The following is a 15,963-nucleotide window of genomic DNA, read 5'->3' on the forward strand; positions in this document are numbered from 1 at the left end:
GAGAACCTTCTGGTGATTAAAACTTTTCAAAAATGCAATGCTGCTGCTAGGTTTAGGATGAGAAAAATAACAAACGAGAAACCAACACCAAGTACAATGAAAGTACAATGAAATTAGGAGACATCGGTGGTCCCAAATAACAATATGTAAAGTTAAGAAATGGATGGAGAGGGGACAGCAGATAGCATAGCATTTATTTTGTTGTACTGCCAACATAGCTGATGGTGGTTCCAGTCCTGGGCCTGGTGGCTTCAAACTCGTGCTGGGCGCGTGTGTGTGCGTGCCCAAGATCTTGGGAGGAGAATGGAGGAGAAGGGATTGTGGCATGGCCATCTCCCTGGGGGATGATTTTTCACTTTACTTCTCACTGTCTCTGTCTCTCTTTGTTGGGTGTATGTGCCCTAAGGCAAAAAACGTCCTTAACAACAACAACAACAAAAATCAGGAAATGGATGGAAAAATGGCAAGTAGGTTAGTGGTGTGAGAACACTGATGAGAAACGAGTAATATCTCTCCCTTTGAACCTGGGAAGAGCCTATGAATTACATTCATTGATTAGAGGGATGTTGGGAGGGGAAGGACTAAAAGGGAAACTGGACAAAAAGGGAAACTTGGTAGAAAATACAAATAAAGAGCCATAGACCCTCAAGATTTATCACTTAATCTACCCTTGTGCATACTCATAGACAACTACTACTTTTTTTTTAATGAGTTACTTTTATTTATTATGACTTTTTTAATTTGACGAGAGAGAGAGAGAGAGAAAGTGAGAAAGCAAGCTACCAGGTCTAGGACTTGAACCTCAGCTGGCCATGTGGGAGTCCAGCACCTTAACCAGCACACCATTTGCCAGCCCCGACAGCTATTTCCTTCTCATTCTACTGAAGGTCAGCATTGTAGTCTCTGGGGAAAAAAAAAAAAAAGTTTAAATCTATAATATTCTCAATTCGGTGATCCCCATGTGGAAAGGAGGGAGGAGTGCAGCAGCTAGACTGAAAACTGAAGAAAGTGAACAGCTGCATAGTGAAGGGGTGAGTCTTACAGGACACACTCCTCCCTGTTCTCAGAACGGCAGCAGCCAGGCTGACATTGCTCTTACTGAAAACCACAGCCATGTGCTTCCCACCTGGCAAACCCTCAGAGTCTCTGAGAAAAGACCCGTAGACCCTAAAGTGGGTGGTACATGATGACATAAGCCCGGGTCCCCCTGTGCTCATTCTGTCTTACTATTCTCACTAAGCTTACTAATCAGCTCTGGGGAATTTATTCCCAAACACGAACAGACAACGAAGAATCCCTATTATTTGAATATGAAGATGAAAGAAAATAAACATACCAGGAAATTTTAGAGGAAGCAAGCCCATGAGCAGAGAAGAAAAAAATAGTACAAGATTTGGATCCATGAAACTAGAACTATGATCCAAATAGAAAGGTGTCTTAAAAAAAAAATCTGAGAAATTAAAAATATGAAATTTAAAATTAGAAAGTCAATACAAGTTATAACATGAAAAGTTCTCAAACAGTAAGGGAAAAAGAAAAGAGAAACTAAGAGAGAAACTAAGGAATCATTGCAAGTAACACAAGTGCCAACAAATTATTCAGAGAAATTAGTTAATTTATATCTTTGAAAGAACAGAATGCTCTTAGAAGGTATATTCAGAGAAGGAGAAGAACTTGACATTTTAGAACAAGTCAGCCCAGTTTTATTTTTTTAAAGATGAATAGTCTAGAAAATATATTCAAATGTAAAATGAAATAGCAAACTGATTGGAAACTAGAAAAAAATTGGAAAATAAAACCTAAGGTTCCAAAATTCCCCTAAGTAGAATTCCAAAAATCGAAAACTTTAGGGAGAAAGTATTTAAAACAGTAGGACGAGACATTGCCCTCATGAAGTATGTGAGTCATTTTATTGAAACAACTGAGTGCCAAGCAAAATGAGTGATTAAAGACCCACATTCCTGTGTACTAGCACAGATGTATCTAATATCAGGAATACATAGAAGATCCTGAGGGAGAGACAGAAAGCTTCCAGAATTATAGTAGAGGGGCCAGCAGTTAGTGTAATGGCTATGTCGCTGGACTCCCATGTAGTCGACTGTGGTTTGAGTCCCGGTCCTGATGGTTTAAACTGATGCCGGGCGCATGTGCATGCATGCCCATGATCCCAAGGGGAGAATGGAGGAGAAGGGACTGTAGCGTGGCCATTCCCCCTGGGGGTGATTCCTCACTTTCTGTCTCTCTCTGGCTTTCTGGCGAGTACACATGTCCTATGGCAGAAACCTCTCCAAAAAAAGAATCACAGTAGATGTCTTAATGCAATGCCAACAACATGTAATAAACATTTCAAAATTATGACCTAAAATAGATTTCAACATAGAATCTATTATCTGGCCAGTTCATCAACAATGAAGATAGGAAAAAAACACATGTTTTTACAAAAATGTTCTTTCTTTCTTAGAAAGTTACTGGGGGATAGAAAGCACCTAAATTCAGAGAAGTACATTAAGGGCCAATATTGAGTAGACAGGGGCAGGATCAGAGAAGGAGAGGGAAATTCCAAGATGACGGCAGAAGTGCTAAGGTTGAGGGCATATGGCAGTCTCAGTGGGTGAGCTGGCAGTCAAAGAGCTCTAGGAGTGGCTTCCGGTGGGCATAAAGAAATATGACATTAATAGATTTATTTGCCAAAAAATATGTGCACTTGCAAGAAAGGGATTTTCAGAAAGACAGCGAGCGAGAGAGAAAGCACCCCTCAATCCCCTCCTCCATTTCTCCATTCTGTTGGGATTCTGGACAGAGTTTGTGTATATACCCAACATGTTTTTGTTTTAATTATTTATTTTATTTTTTTGAGGGTTTTTCTATAGGGCAGATGCGTGCACCAGAAAGATAGAGAGACACAGACAGAAAGTAAGAAATCACCCCCTGGGGGATGGCCATGCCACAATTCCTTCTCCTCGATTCTCCTCTTGGGATCTTGGGCATGCACATACATGTGCCTGGCGTGAGCTTAAGCCACCGGGTTCAGGACTTGCCGTAGGCTTAAGCCACCGGGTTCAGGACTTGACCCCTGGTGGACTACATGGGAGCCCAGCAACATAGCCATTACACTAACTGCTGGCCCCCCCAGCATATTTTTGAAGCTGCCAGGACGCAATTCAAACCATGGTTGGCCATGTAGGGTCTTGCTCACTTTAACCACTAGTCTGCAGGGCTAGTCATAGAATTATTAGTTTATTTTAAAAATCGGTATGGAAACTGTGGTATTATAAGAGTTTTACTGAGTTGGTGGAAGGATGTAGCAAAAGGTAACTAATGTTCAGAGAAAATTAATGATGTTTTTAAAGAAGGGAACGATTAACTTCAGGAAAAAATGTAAGCTGTCACTATACTCCTTGTAACAGAAGGAGATATATTTCCCTAGTGGTCTAGTGGCTAGGATTCAGTGCTTTCACTGTTGCAGCCTGGGATAAATCCCTGGGAAGGGAAGCTACATTTTGGGCCCAGCAGATGACATAGTGGTTATGTTGCTGGACTCCCACATGGTCAACCATGGTTTGAGTCCTGGACCCAGTGACTTCAAAATCTTAGGGGCGGGGGTGTCTGCATGCCCAATATCCCGGGAGGAGAATGAAGGAGAAGGGGTTGTAACATGGTCATCTCTTGGGGGATGATTTTTCATTTTCTGTGTCTTTGTCTTTCTGGTAAACACATCCACTGTATAGCAAAAATCTGTCCAAAAAAAAAAAAAGATGAAGAAGATGACATTAGAAAAGACATGAAGATGACTATGGATGTAAAAATAATTGTGCTATAATACTGGAAGGATGGAGGACTGAGAAAACTAAAATTGTCGTCATCGTAACAGGAAGTTATAGGGAACTTCTAAAATTGAATAATTGGGGATATAGTATGTACATGTGATGGGACAATATGGATGGGAATACCATAAGCTATTTTAAGAAAGTCATTTCTATTTGTGTATGAGCCCTGCAGAGGGGAAAGAAGAGTTACATAAGAGACTACTGTCTTTTTTTTTTTTGTATAAGGCTTTGGCACAGTTTTATTTTATTTTATTTTATTATTTTTTTTGGAGAGATTTTCGCTATAGGGCGTGTGCGCTCGCCAGACAGAGAGACATAGAGCCAGAAAGCGAGAAATCACCCCCCGGGGGGATGGTCACGCCGCAATCCCTTCTCCTCCATTCTCCTCTCGGGATCTTGGGCACACACGCACACGCGCCCGGCGTGAGTTTTAAGCCACCGGGTCCGGTACGCGAACCGCGGTCGACTACGTGGGAATCCAGCGACATAGCCATTATGCTAACTGCTGGTTCCCCAGTTTTATATTTTTTAACCACATAATTGTCTTACTTTGATAAAAGTAGGCATTAACAGGGGGGAAGGGAGCCTTGAAGGCTATCTCCAGAATAGGTCAACTTCCTGATTTAAAAAGTTTTAAGGAAAGGTTTCCTTCCAGCTGTTTTGCTGAGTTTTGTTAGTCTTCCTTGGTCTGTGGTAAGTGTAGAGAGAGTGCAAAGCACGACCCTTCTCTTGGACTGTCTTCACTTCAGCCTGTGTGCAGCACCAGGGCCTCCGCGTAAGGGTTCCTAAGAGAAGTGTGACTCAGGTCACATGAAAAAAGCCTGGCTGTGCTGGGCAAGGAGAAGGCATTGACTGCTGCTGCCATGAGAAGTTACTGGAGGGATTTCCAGGAGGCTGGCAGCTTGACCCGATTGTTGCTAAGATTCCACTGTTCGGGGCTCTCTGAACATCAGTGTCACCTATTCTATGAGGACCCTTATTCCAGGACTGAACTGACTGCTACTGGCTCCATGGTAGGAACAAATTGGGAGTGCATGTGATCAGGGTGAAACTAGAAAGGAAAGCCAGCAAGTCAGTAGACGTGTCAGAGTCGGTGGCAGGTGTAGCCGGCTAGGAACTGGGGCCAACTCCAGACTGTAGGACAGAACAGTGGCCGAGTGTGGAGAGTGAATGCTGCTTTATACATTTTAACTAAAACGTGTTTTCATTCTAGCATACACGCAGTGATGGGCCTGAGTCAGAACACATTCGTGACCTGGTCTGGAATCAAAGTCCTCAGAACTGAAATAAGGTTTGATGGACTCATGATCCCACGTGAAGGTGTGTGTCTGTTAGGTGCCCTCATCCTTCCAGGACTGAGATTATTGGGAACGTCATGAAGGCCGTATGACTTGAGAATCCTGAAGATTCAGGCTGAATATTTGGGGCATACTTTTGTTTATGTAAAGGGAGAAACAGGCAGCAGGTATGAGGTCTGCCTGTAGTAATGCTGTCACCTTTGTAGGGAACTATATATGCTGGGTTACCTTCAGACTCAATGTTCTTCCTTGTCAAGTGAAGTTCATAAGTTCATTTATTGAATTATCGAATCTAACTTCAAGATAGGAGAGTTATCTCTTTTCTTAATAATAAAACCCACAGAGATTGGAGTGGTCATGTTCCATATACTGTGGGTATATGAAAGACTTGTAATTTGCCTGCTGTAAAATTTGACACTATTAAGAAGTTAATCATCATTAATCCCCAAAAGTCTAAGTTTCCTCTGAGTTAGGTAATTGATAGAAATAAAATATGATCAGTATCTACTTTTCCCACTTTAGAATTCTTGCTACACGTATCCATTACTTTGATGTAGAAAGATCGCTCATGTAATGTAGGCTGTGACTTAAAGATGAGCTCCCCGTGAGTAAATTATCCCTAAAATTTACACTGTATTTCTTTTTTTCTTTCTTCTTTTTAGAGAGAGTTTTTGCTATAGGGCATGTGTGCTTGCCAGAGAGGCAGACAGAAAGTGAGAAATCACTCCTGCCCAGCAGGATGACCATGCCACAATCCCTTTTCTTCCATTCTGCTCTCGGGATTTTGGACACACATGCACATGTGCCAGTGTGAGTTTCAAGCCCCTGGGTCTGCGACTCAAACTGTGGTCAGACATGTAGGAGTCCAGCGACATAACCATTATGCTATCTGTTGGTCTCTACATTCTATCTATGTAGAAGATATGTCTCTTTCTCCTTGAAAGCTACATTTGTTGTCTTCTGTTGGTTTATAAAATACAGATAGGTAATACATACATAGCTGAAGAATGAGTAGCTATCATTATTTTAAGTAACTATACCAGTACATTGCAAAGATTAAAGTTTGCTTTGTTTGGTTTTTCCTTTCCCACCAACAGTGTAGGAGAGTTCTCTTTTCAGCCTGGAAGGTCTAATGCTTTCAGTAGGAAAGTGAGTAAATGACATCAAATGTTGAGTGCGTCTTTTCTTCTCCTTTGTCCTAACACTGTACTAGAGCTAAGGAAGGGAAGACTAAGTAGAATAGTTTACCTTCATGAGCTTTTTGTTGTTTATTTTTGTTTTGTTTTTTAGTTTTTTGCTATAGGGTATACACACTTGCTGGAGAGAAACAGGGAGAGAGAGACAAAGAAGGAAAATGAGAAATCACCCCCCTGGGAGGTTGGCTACATTGCAATCCCTAATCTTCCTTTCTCTTTCTGGGATTTTGCTCACATGTGAACATGTGCCCAGTGCGTTTTTTAAGTCACCTGGCCTGGGACTTAAGCCATATAGTTAACCAGGTGGGATCTAGCCATCTTAACCTCTGTCCCACCTGCTAGTCCCCTACATGAGTTATGTAAGGAATGAAATCACCTATACAATAATATGGAATGAAGAGGCCAAATTTCTTTTTTTAATTTCATTTTATTAGTAGTATTATTTTTAAACATATGATCACTATACATCCTTTGGCCTATAAAGAGAATTTACCTGACATGAAATATACCTCAGATCATATCATCAACAGGTTATAAACTGTTGCTGTGTCTCACAAATATCTTGCCTCTTTATTATTTCTCCCTGATTTTCTTTCCCATAGAAGAGGAAAAATTTCTATTTTAACCCTTCATTGGCCCAAAAAGTAATACCAGGTGACTTCAAAATAGTCACAGAAAACTAGAATTAAAGTACAAGTTTATTTTGGTGTCCAAAATCTGAAATCTGTTAATAAGTTTTTTTACACTATGCATTTTCCATGAGATCTTTGAAGACTGTGCATATTTTTATGATATCTTGCTTCTAGCTGAGGCCAAGATCTCAACCACTAAGCTCAGTTCACGTATTATGGTTGCATTCTGACACTTTCTCTATTCTGTGTCCAGAGACTCTGCTTTAAGTCTAAGCTTCATATTATTTGTTATGCCTGCTTTGCCTTACTATTGGTATTTAATAGGTTGCTTACAGAAAGAAATACTCTTATCTAGAACCAGCAGGTGGCTTGGTGGTTAAGGCACTGGATTCCCACATGGCCGATCACAGTTCCAGTCCTGGACCTGACAGCTTGAAAATCATTCTGGGTGCATGGTGCATGTGTATCCAAAATCCTGAGAGGAGAATGGAGGAAAAGGGATTGTGATGTGGCCATTCACCGTGGAGGCTGTTTCTCACTTGCATTGTCTCTGTCTCTCTTTAGCAAGTGTATGGCAAAAATATATATATATATATTATTTGTACACAAATACACAATTATTAACTCCCTGAGTATTATTTCATAATGCTCATTTTTTTTCTTCTTTGTGTTAGAGGCTAAATAGATTTTTACTACTAATAGTAAATAACAAAATATTTTAATATTAATAGCTCTCCTATTGAATATGTTCAAATTTGGTGTGCAAAAGCAAAGTCCTCATCATTAGAAAAACTTGGTCACCACTGTGCATTTAGTTATTAAGTTATTTTGAACTATTATGCTTTTTTTTCTTTATGATCTTTAGGATTTCTGTAAAAGTAAAACTGCATTTTATTTCAAAGAAGATTATATGTTAGTTTAAAGGTAAATGAAAATAAGTAAGTATGATGAAGTAAGAAAGCCAAAGAATATATATAGGATATCTTAATATTTATAAAGAGCTTTTATTTATTTAAAAATTTTGCTTAATATTTCTTTAAGAAGAGTTTGCTCCTCGTGCTCGCTTCGGCATCACATATACTAAAATTGGAACGATACACAGAAGATTAGCATGGCCCCTGCGCAAGGATGACATGCAAATTTGTGAAGCGTTCCATATTTTTAGAAAAGTGCTTGCACATCAATGTTTATTGCAGCATTATTCACAATTGCCAAGACATGGAACCAACCTAAATGTCCACAAACTGATGAATGGATTCGAAAAGTGTGGTATATATACTCCATGGAATACTACTCAGCCATAAAAAATAACAAGACCCTGGGAAGACATAAAAGCAGTGAAGGTAGTTAATGAGAATAGGACAGTGTGGAATGGGGGGGTGAGGAGAAGAGGATAGAGAAAGATAGCAAGAGAACAATAGAGAGGCAGGACTTAGTGAGAAACAGATATGGCTTATTACTTGTTGATGACATATATAGTATTCTCAACTGGATTGGTATGAGAAGTATTTCATGTGGGCAAAGTCTTTTTACAAGCAAAATGAGAAATAGCGATTGACTGTTTTAAAAAAATAATTAGAATAATAATAATAATGATTGGGGAAAACATAGAAAAGATACTGAACGTTGAAGTGGGGAGATTAATGTCTCTGTATTGACTGACATGCATGGCATTCCCTTTTGAAAAAGCAATGTAATACTCTGTAAAGTTATATGTAATCCAATGTAATATAAAGAAGATTATGATGATAATAAAAAATAAAAATCGAGTTTGCTACTGGGATGGCCTTGTTGTCTAGTGGTTGAGAGTCGGATACCACATGACTGACTGGAACCCTGGCCCCAGCAGCTTGAAAAACCCTCTGGGCTACTGTGTATGTGTGCCCTAAGTCCTAACAGAATGGAGAAATGGAAGAGAAGGGATTGTGGTTTCCACACCCCATTGGGGAGTGCTCTCTCTCTCTTTTGTCTCTGTCTCTGATGAGCATCTGCACCCTCCAGCAAGCTTTAAACAAAAGTTTTCCGCCAAAGAAATAAGCAGAATTAGACAAGTATTTCTTCTGCTCCCTGTGGACTCACACAGTTCTTCATCTCACTTGCTCCTTCACAGGCCCTCCTCGTCTTAGAAAGATTGAATGGCTTTTAACAAAATAAAATGATTCATAGTAGGGTTCTCTTGAAACTCTGCTACTTTCCTTGGCAACACTTTCCCCTCTAGTGAAGAGGAACTTTTCAGTTGCGTTGTTTATCAAAGGCATTTCTAAATGTATATGGCTTTTCTTCCATGGGCATCCTGTATTAATTGCTATCCTGGGTGATAGGTAGTGGGCTGTTCATAGCTTACTCTTCATCTGAACGACTTTATGATCCAAATATATGTAAATGTTCCCTGTTAAGTGGCTCTCCAGCATCCCTAAGTAGACAGTGCACTTTGTTCCCAGAGCACTGGCCTATCACTTGGTAAGTGGGTCCTCTCCATAAATGCATCTGGAAATGCCCTGTTTCTTTGAGGAAGTCTAAGCCTGTTTGTAACAGGAAGATATCTGGACTGGTTAAAAGGGGAATTGCTGTGCAGACCATGGGCCTTTCCATTTTCCAGGTCAGGAGCAGTGAACCTTCCTGAAGTATGATCCCTACCCTGTGGTTGTGGAATTGAGACTTACTGCTCATTCATCCAATACTTGGCATATGTGAGTTCCAGCATTTCCCACCAGCTGCCATACTGGTTCAATTTTTAGGACCAATCTTTTGATTCAGTAGGTCTTTTCCTTTTCTCAGGGTGCTAAAGTTCTGTGTACTAACACTGTGTGGCATGGAGCCTGAATCCATGCTGAGCTCCTACCCGTGTCTTCTCCTGCCTGGCTTAGAAGGCCTACGTCCTGCCCTGAGATCTCTCAACTACTACCTAAGTCTTGCTTCTAATAGACAGATTGCTCTGACCCATCCTGACATCAGCACCAACTGCCTACCTTGAGTATCACTGGCAGCCTGGCATTTCTCTGGACAGGCCTGGGCTGCCCTGCTGGATGTTTTTGATGTAGATACATGTGAAGCTGCTTCTCCAGCCCATCATGGGGCATCGTGGTATCTAATGGACTCTGGCAGCCCCAGCCTCATTCTCCAGTTGTTTTCCTGAGCCTCTTGCACATTCTCTTCTCACTTAGCTTGAGCTTGTCTAGTGTGCTGCTGTGACAAGTGACACCTCTTTGGGGAAAATGCCATAGGAAGGGGAGACTGGGGATCCTAGTTTGTGTCGTGGTTTGGTGCTCCATATACACCAACAGATGTGTCCATTCAATTTCTGCTGTTGTTGGTGGGTCCTCTAGGAGCCATCATGAGAACAGTGGGATAGTTTTCTTTTCTCAGGTATTAAGAGGGTGGAGTAGACTCAGTGTTATTTATTGAATGTATTCATGCTCAATGCTAGCATTACGTTAAAGAAATAATGAGTCAGTCGTGAGTAAATTGTTGGTCTGCAGTACACCTGCAGTGCTGACTTCCTGGGCTGTGTGTTGCCCCTGATATTCTGGCTTTGACTTGCCATGAGTCATACCATTCCAGCACATCACATTTAGAAGGGACCTTAGAAAAGCCTTGATCTGACACTTTCAGTGCATACATTTCACATTATACAGAATTCAGGCCTGGAGAGTGAGCTGCATTAGTGTTCAATGCATGGAGAAGTTGGGATTCCACTTCTATAGTGATATGTAGCTTTCATATTGAGCATGACATAATACTCATCCTATATAAACGTTCTCTGAGATTATTTCAAAGAACACAACATCTCTGTCTAACTTGTCAAAATTCACTCAGCTGTCTACACATAGAGGGTAATCAGGACAGGACAATGTAGAGGGAGTCATATCTGCCTACAAAGTGTAGCTGTGCTATTGACTTCTGTGTGACGTGAAGCAAGAATCCATCTGATCTTACTTCTCTACTCTGGCATAGAGTGATATTATTCAGGATAGTTATACAGATTGATTGAGAGATTAAATATCAAGCAAAAGATCTGTCACAGAGCAGGTGCTCCTAGAATGTGCTTTTCTTACTGGCAGAAAGACCAGTTGATGAATTTTCACTTACATTTTTCTAATATTCTAATGTTAATAGTAAAGAGTTAGCATAGAGCTTGGCATTCCGTAGGTCTTAGAGCTTCTTGGATTGCACAGCTAGGCTACTCGAGTATCTAAGAAAAATCTATTCATGTCTCATTTCATCTCTCATCCTCTTTTTCTATTCTTCTTTACTATTTTGTTCCTTTAAAAACTGTCAACACTGTTATAAAACACCTGCCCCTTCCCATCGTAATGCCTTGGAGAGGCCCTCCTTTCCTGCAGAATCTTCGTCACCCATCGGTTTATCATAGGTCATTATAGTCCTTTCTCCTGTGCTGCCTGAGAGACACTCTGTCAGTCCGGGAGGTAACTCACAGTGAGTGCATGGTGAGGGGCCATTGGTGCTGCTAGGCAAATGTGTGTAAATCCAGCTGCCTGGGCATTTGTTAATGTGCCAGATGACCTGTGGGCATGCAGATGTCCAAGTGCAGGGGATGTAAGATTGAGCTAATTTGGATTAAGACCCAGAGCTCTTAAAACATTTAGCTAGCAGTAGGCCTGGTATAGCCTTTTTTTTTTTTTTTGAGAGGTTTTTGCAATAGGGCAGGTGTGCACACCAGAAAGACAGAGAGACAGAGAGACAGAAAGCAAGAAATCACCACCCCCCCAGGGGGGATGGCCATGGCACAATCCCTTTTCCTCCATTCTCCTCTCGGGATCTTGGGCACAGGCACTCACACGTCCGACATGAGTTTAAGCCACCGGGTTCAGGACTTGAACCGCAGTTGGCTACCTGGGAGTCCCACAACATAGCCATTGCGCCAACTGCTGGTCCAGGTATAGCCTTTTAATACGGCTGTTGGGACCAGTGGATGGTGGCATGTTTAAGGCACTGGACTCCTACATGGCCAACTGTTGTTTGAGTCCCAGATCCAGTGACTTGAAAATTACGATGGGCATGTGTGTGTGTGTGCCCAAAATCTGGAGATTATGGAGGAGAAGGGATTGCAGTGTGACCATCCCTTTCTGAGGGGTGATTTCTCAATTTCCCTTTCTCTGTCTCTCTCTCTCCAGCACAGGCACATGCCCTATGGCAAATTAATTAATTAATTAAAATAAGTAAGTAAATAAATAATAAGCTGTTTACATTTATGAAGATAAGCAGATTTAGAGCCTTTGACATTGGTATAATCTTAGAAAACACTGAAATGAACCTCTGTTCAATTTCATATTCAATTCTACTTTATATTCTCTCTATATATAGATAGGTAGCTAGGTAGCTGTGTGTGTGTATATATATATATACACACATATATATATATATATACTTATGTATAGCTAGGTAGCTGTGTGTGTATATATATATATATATATATACACACATATATATATATACTTATGTATAATATGCTACATTCATATATACTTATATATAAAACAGCACATTAAAACAAGAGGAAAAATCTGTAAAATTCCAGACCACATAGTACGTTTTGAGTTTGTAATTGTGGACTAAAAAAATTTCTGGGCTATAAAAAGTGAGTTGGTTTTAAACAGTCTAATTAGCAATCAGTTGTGTTGCTTATCTGCATTCACAAAGAGCAAATGGAAAACCGGAAGTGACTACATATTGCTTAATTAGTCCAATTAAACACCTGCCTAAGACTTTCTGGTTTAGTAAAGTCTCAGCTTCTCCAAATCACTAGTACAGTGCTAAAAATATAACTTTTCAATATGAAAATATTTAATTTGAAAAGTTGTCGAACTATAATACTTTCCACATTCTGTATGAAAATCATTTAAATGTGCATTATGCATTGCTTATAGAAAGAGATTGGACTTTACAATTAATTTCACTACATGGTACTGTACAGGTATCTTCAGTTTAGAAGCAGATAAAAATATTAAACAATAAGGTGTATATCGAAAAGAAATCATGGCTTGTGTTGAAGAACTCCACAAATACTTTCGGTAAGATGTTGGAGTGGTCGTGGTATCTGCAGAACTCCCCACAGGCCCCAAAGGAGCTTCATCTAGTCTCCTGTTACTTGAAAAGATTCCGAAAAATGAGGTTTCTGTTTTTCCATCGTTAACTTGTCTTAATTATGACACACCCCAAATTACTGTTAAATCAGTACTCTCCCACTCGTTTTAGTTTGTGTCACTGGATACACAGACTAGATACCAATTATTTGTAAATAAAAACTTAACATCATGAACTGGAACTCAAGAATTTTATTAGCATACATACTTGAAGCTATTAAAGTAACCAAAGAATAATTTGTAGTACATAACTGCAAAAAAAAAAGCGGGGCCCAGAGAAATTAATTGATCTTCCTATTGCAATGCTAATACGTGGCTGTCCTAGGGCTCAAGCTCAGATATTCTGACCGCATGTCCAGGACTCTGTGCTCCTCATGGTCAATTGTTCAGGATTATTTGTGGCACATCCATTTAGTGCCTTAAATAGACCCTCATATAGAAACCTCACACATCCCTGTCAAGCATGTAATATCACCCTCATTTTTCAAAACAGGAAACTGAGTCTCATATTCAGTCATTTCTCATCCAGATAAGAAATGACAGGATCCAAAGCCCGTGTTCTGTCCCCTAAAAGATGCCACTTCCTTTTACCGACATTTCACTCTGCGCTGGCATGCTCCAGCATGGGAACATCCAGGGCTTATTTTGCAATTTCGAAATGCGAATAGCAGCTTTAAAGATAAATTATATCCTGAATTAAAAGATGATGGGCTTTCTTTTTTGTGAATTGTCCAAATAAAGGCTCGTAACAAGAATCATGACAAGCATAATTACAACCTGCTCATTTCTCCCTTTATTTCATCAACAATTCCCCAGAACCTTGAAGCCTCTGAGACATTATGCTTAAGGCATGCGGCTTGCCAATATGGCGGCGCATTCAACTGGAAGTCTGATGATCTCTCCATAAAGAAGATGACCCAACAGCAAAATGTCAGCGTGACCTTTTTTCAAGTCCCTGGCGTTTTTCCAGCAGTTTGTAATTTAATGGGAGAATAATAATGTACTCTTACATATCAAAACCAGAAGATGTTAGTAGATAATGTGATTATTTCTTTGAAATCAAGGAAACATTTTGAAATGCAGCATGTCATGTATACGCTAATGAAATTGTGCAGCCACATCAGTTTTTTGCCTTGAAAATGGTTGATTTTGATTTAAGATATTTGTATTGTACATAAAATGAGGCATATATATGTTGACCACTAGCTTAGAAGAACAAAAAAATGCAAATGTGAGACAAATGAAAATGAGTTTTTTTCTTTTCCAATGGGCTTTCTGACATCTGGCAGGTACATACTTCAGTGCTTGGATGTCCTTATTGGAGTAATAGGGAGAATATTTTTGTTTCCTCATTTTCAAATGCATGTGCCATTTGTGTGATGAGAGTTCTTTGTATATAGAGTCCCGTTAAGCAAAGAGCAAGTTGTGCTATTAATCATGATTTGTTTGATTCTAGAGTAAAAAGTAAACAATAGAGAAGATGAAGTTTGGGTGGAATTTTTCTACTTTTTGTTTTTGAAAGAAATCGCTTTTGTGTATACAATTGGGGTAGCAGCTTTTTTTAAAAAAAAATAAATATTTACTTAATTTTATTTATTATTATTATTATTTTTAATTTGCTACAGGGCACATGTACTTACCGAAGAGAGAAGGACAGATAGACAAAAAGACAAAGAGAGGAAGAGAGAGAGAGAGTGAGGGAAAAAAGAGAGAAAGAGAGAGAGAGAGAGTGAGAAAACAAGCCACCAGGTCTGGGACTTGAACTGCAGTCAGCCATTTGGGAGTCCAGCACCTTAAACACTCCACCACCTTTTGGCCCTGAAACATAGCTCTTTTGAGGACCCTAATAGCTTTTGTGTTAAACATGTCTCCCTGTGGCTTTTTTTTTTCTTTTTTCTTTTTTCTTTTTTGTATTTTTGCCATAGGGTGTGGGCACTTAACTGGAAAGACACAGACAATGAGAGGGGAGGTGAGAAATCACCCTCCAGGAAGGATGCCTATGCTGTGCATTCCCCCTCCTCCATTCTCTTCTTGGATTTGGGGAATGCATTCACACATACCTGGTGTGATTTTCAAGCCTCCAGGTCTAGGACTCAAACTACAGTCGGTCATGTGGAGTTGAGTGCCCCAAACTCTAGACCACCTATTGGCCTTTCTCTGTGGCTTCTAAGTATTATTCTCTTTCTATGAGACGAGAAATGTTAGCTCTATTGCAGGACATGCTAAAGCATATGTATTTTTTTAAAATGTTAGTATTCTTGCTATTACATTTTAGAGTTTAAGAATCAAAAGCAAATGGGACCAGCAGTTGGTGTAATGGTTATGTTACTGGACTCCCATGTGGTCGACTGCGGTTCAAGTCCCAGACCCGGTGGCTTGAACTCATGCTGGGCACATGTGCGTGTGTGCCCAAGATCCCAAGAGAAGAATGGAGGAGAAAGGATTGCATGGCATGGCCATCTCCTCTGGTGGATGATTTCTCAATTTCTATCTCTCTGTCTTTCTCTGTCTTTCTGGCGAGGCACGCACCCTATAGCGAAAACCTCTCAAGAATAAAAAAAGGGAAAAAGAAAAAGAAAAAAAAAAAGAAAGAGAGCAAGCAAGCATGAGAGAGAGTGAGAGTTAGAAATCACCTCTCCTGGGGCACCGTCATGTCAAAATCCCTTTTCCTCTGTTTCTCCATCCTTTCTGGATTATGGGTACATACAAACACCCAGCGTGTTTCTCAAGCTGCTGAGTCCTGGTCTTGAACTGCATTATCGGCCGTAGGGGATCCAGCTCCTCTAACTACCATGCTACCAGCTGACCCATTTGTCTGATTTCTTAAAATACTTTTTTTTTTTTTTTACCTATTATTTTAAGAAAGGGTTCCTGTAGGGACCAGCAGTTAGCATAATGGCTATGTC

The 15,963-nt window shown here is 40.1% G+C and overlaps 1 protein-coding gene and 1 non-coding gene across 2 annotated transcripts in view; both read left to right on the forward strand.

Annotated features, from left to right (window-relative positions):
- LOC114006288 (catenin alpha-2-like) overlaps nucleotides 1–15,963 on the forward strand; it is a gene marked incomplete at its 3' end in the record, with an annotated part of 514,130 nt that overhangs the window by 275,613 nt on the left and 222,554 nt on the right. The gene's annotated exons all lie outside the window — the stretch shown is intronic.
- LOC114006293 (U6 spliceosomal RNA) lies at nucleotides 8,010–8,116 on the forward strand. Its single transcript, XR_003548032.1, has one exon. It is a non-coding gene; the product is annotated as a U6 spliceosomal RNA (small nuclear RNA).

This window comes from Tupaia chinensis, unplaced genomic scaffold (genome assembly GCF_000334495.1).
Source record: "Tupaia chinensis unplaced genomic scaffold, TupChi_1.0 Scaffold146837_1, whole genome shotgun sequence".
In the NCBI taxonomy this organism is placed as follows: Eukaryota; Metazoa; Chordata; class Mammalia; order Scandentia; family Tupaiidae; genus Tupaia; species Tupaia belangeri.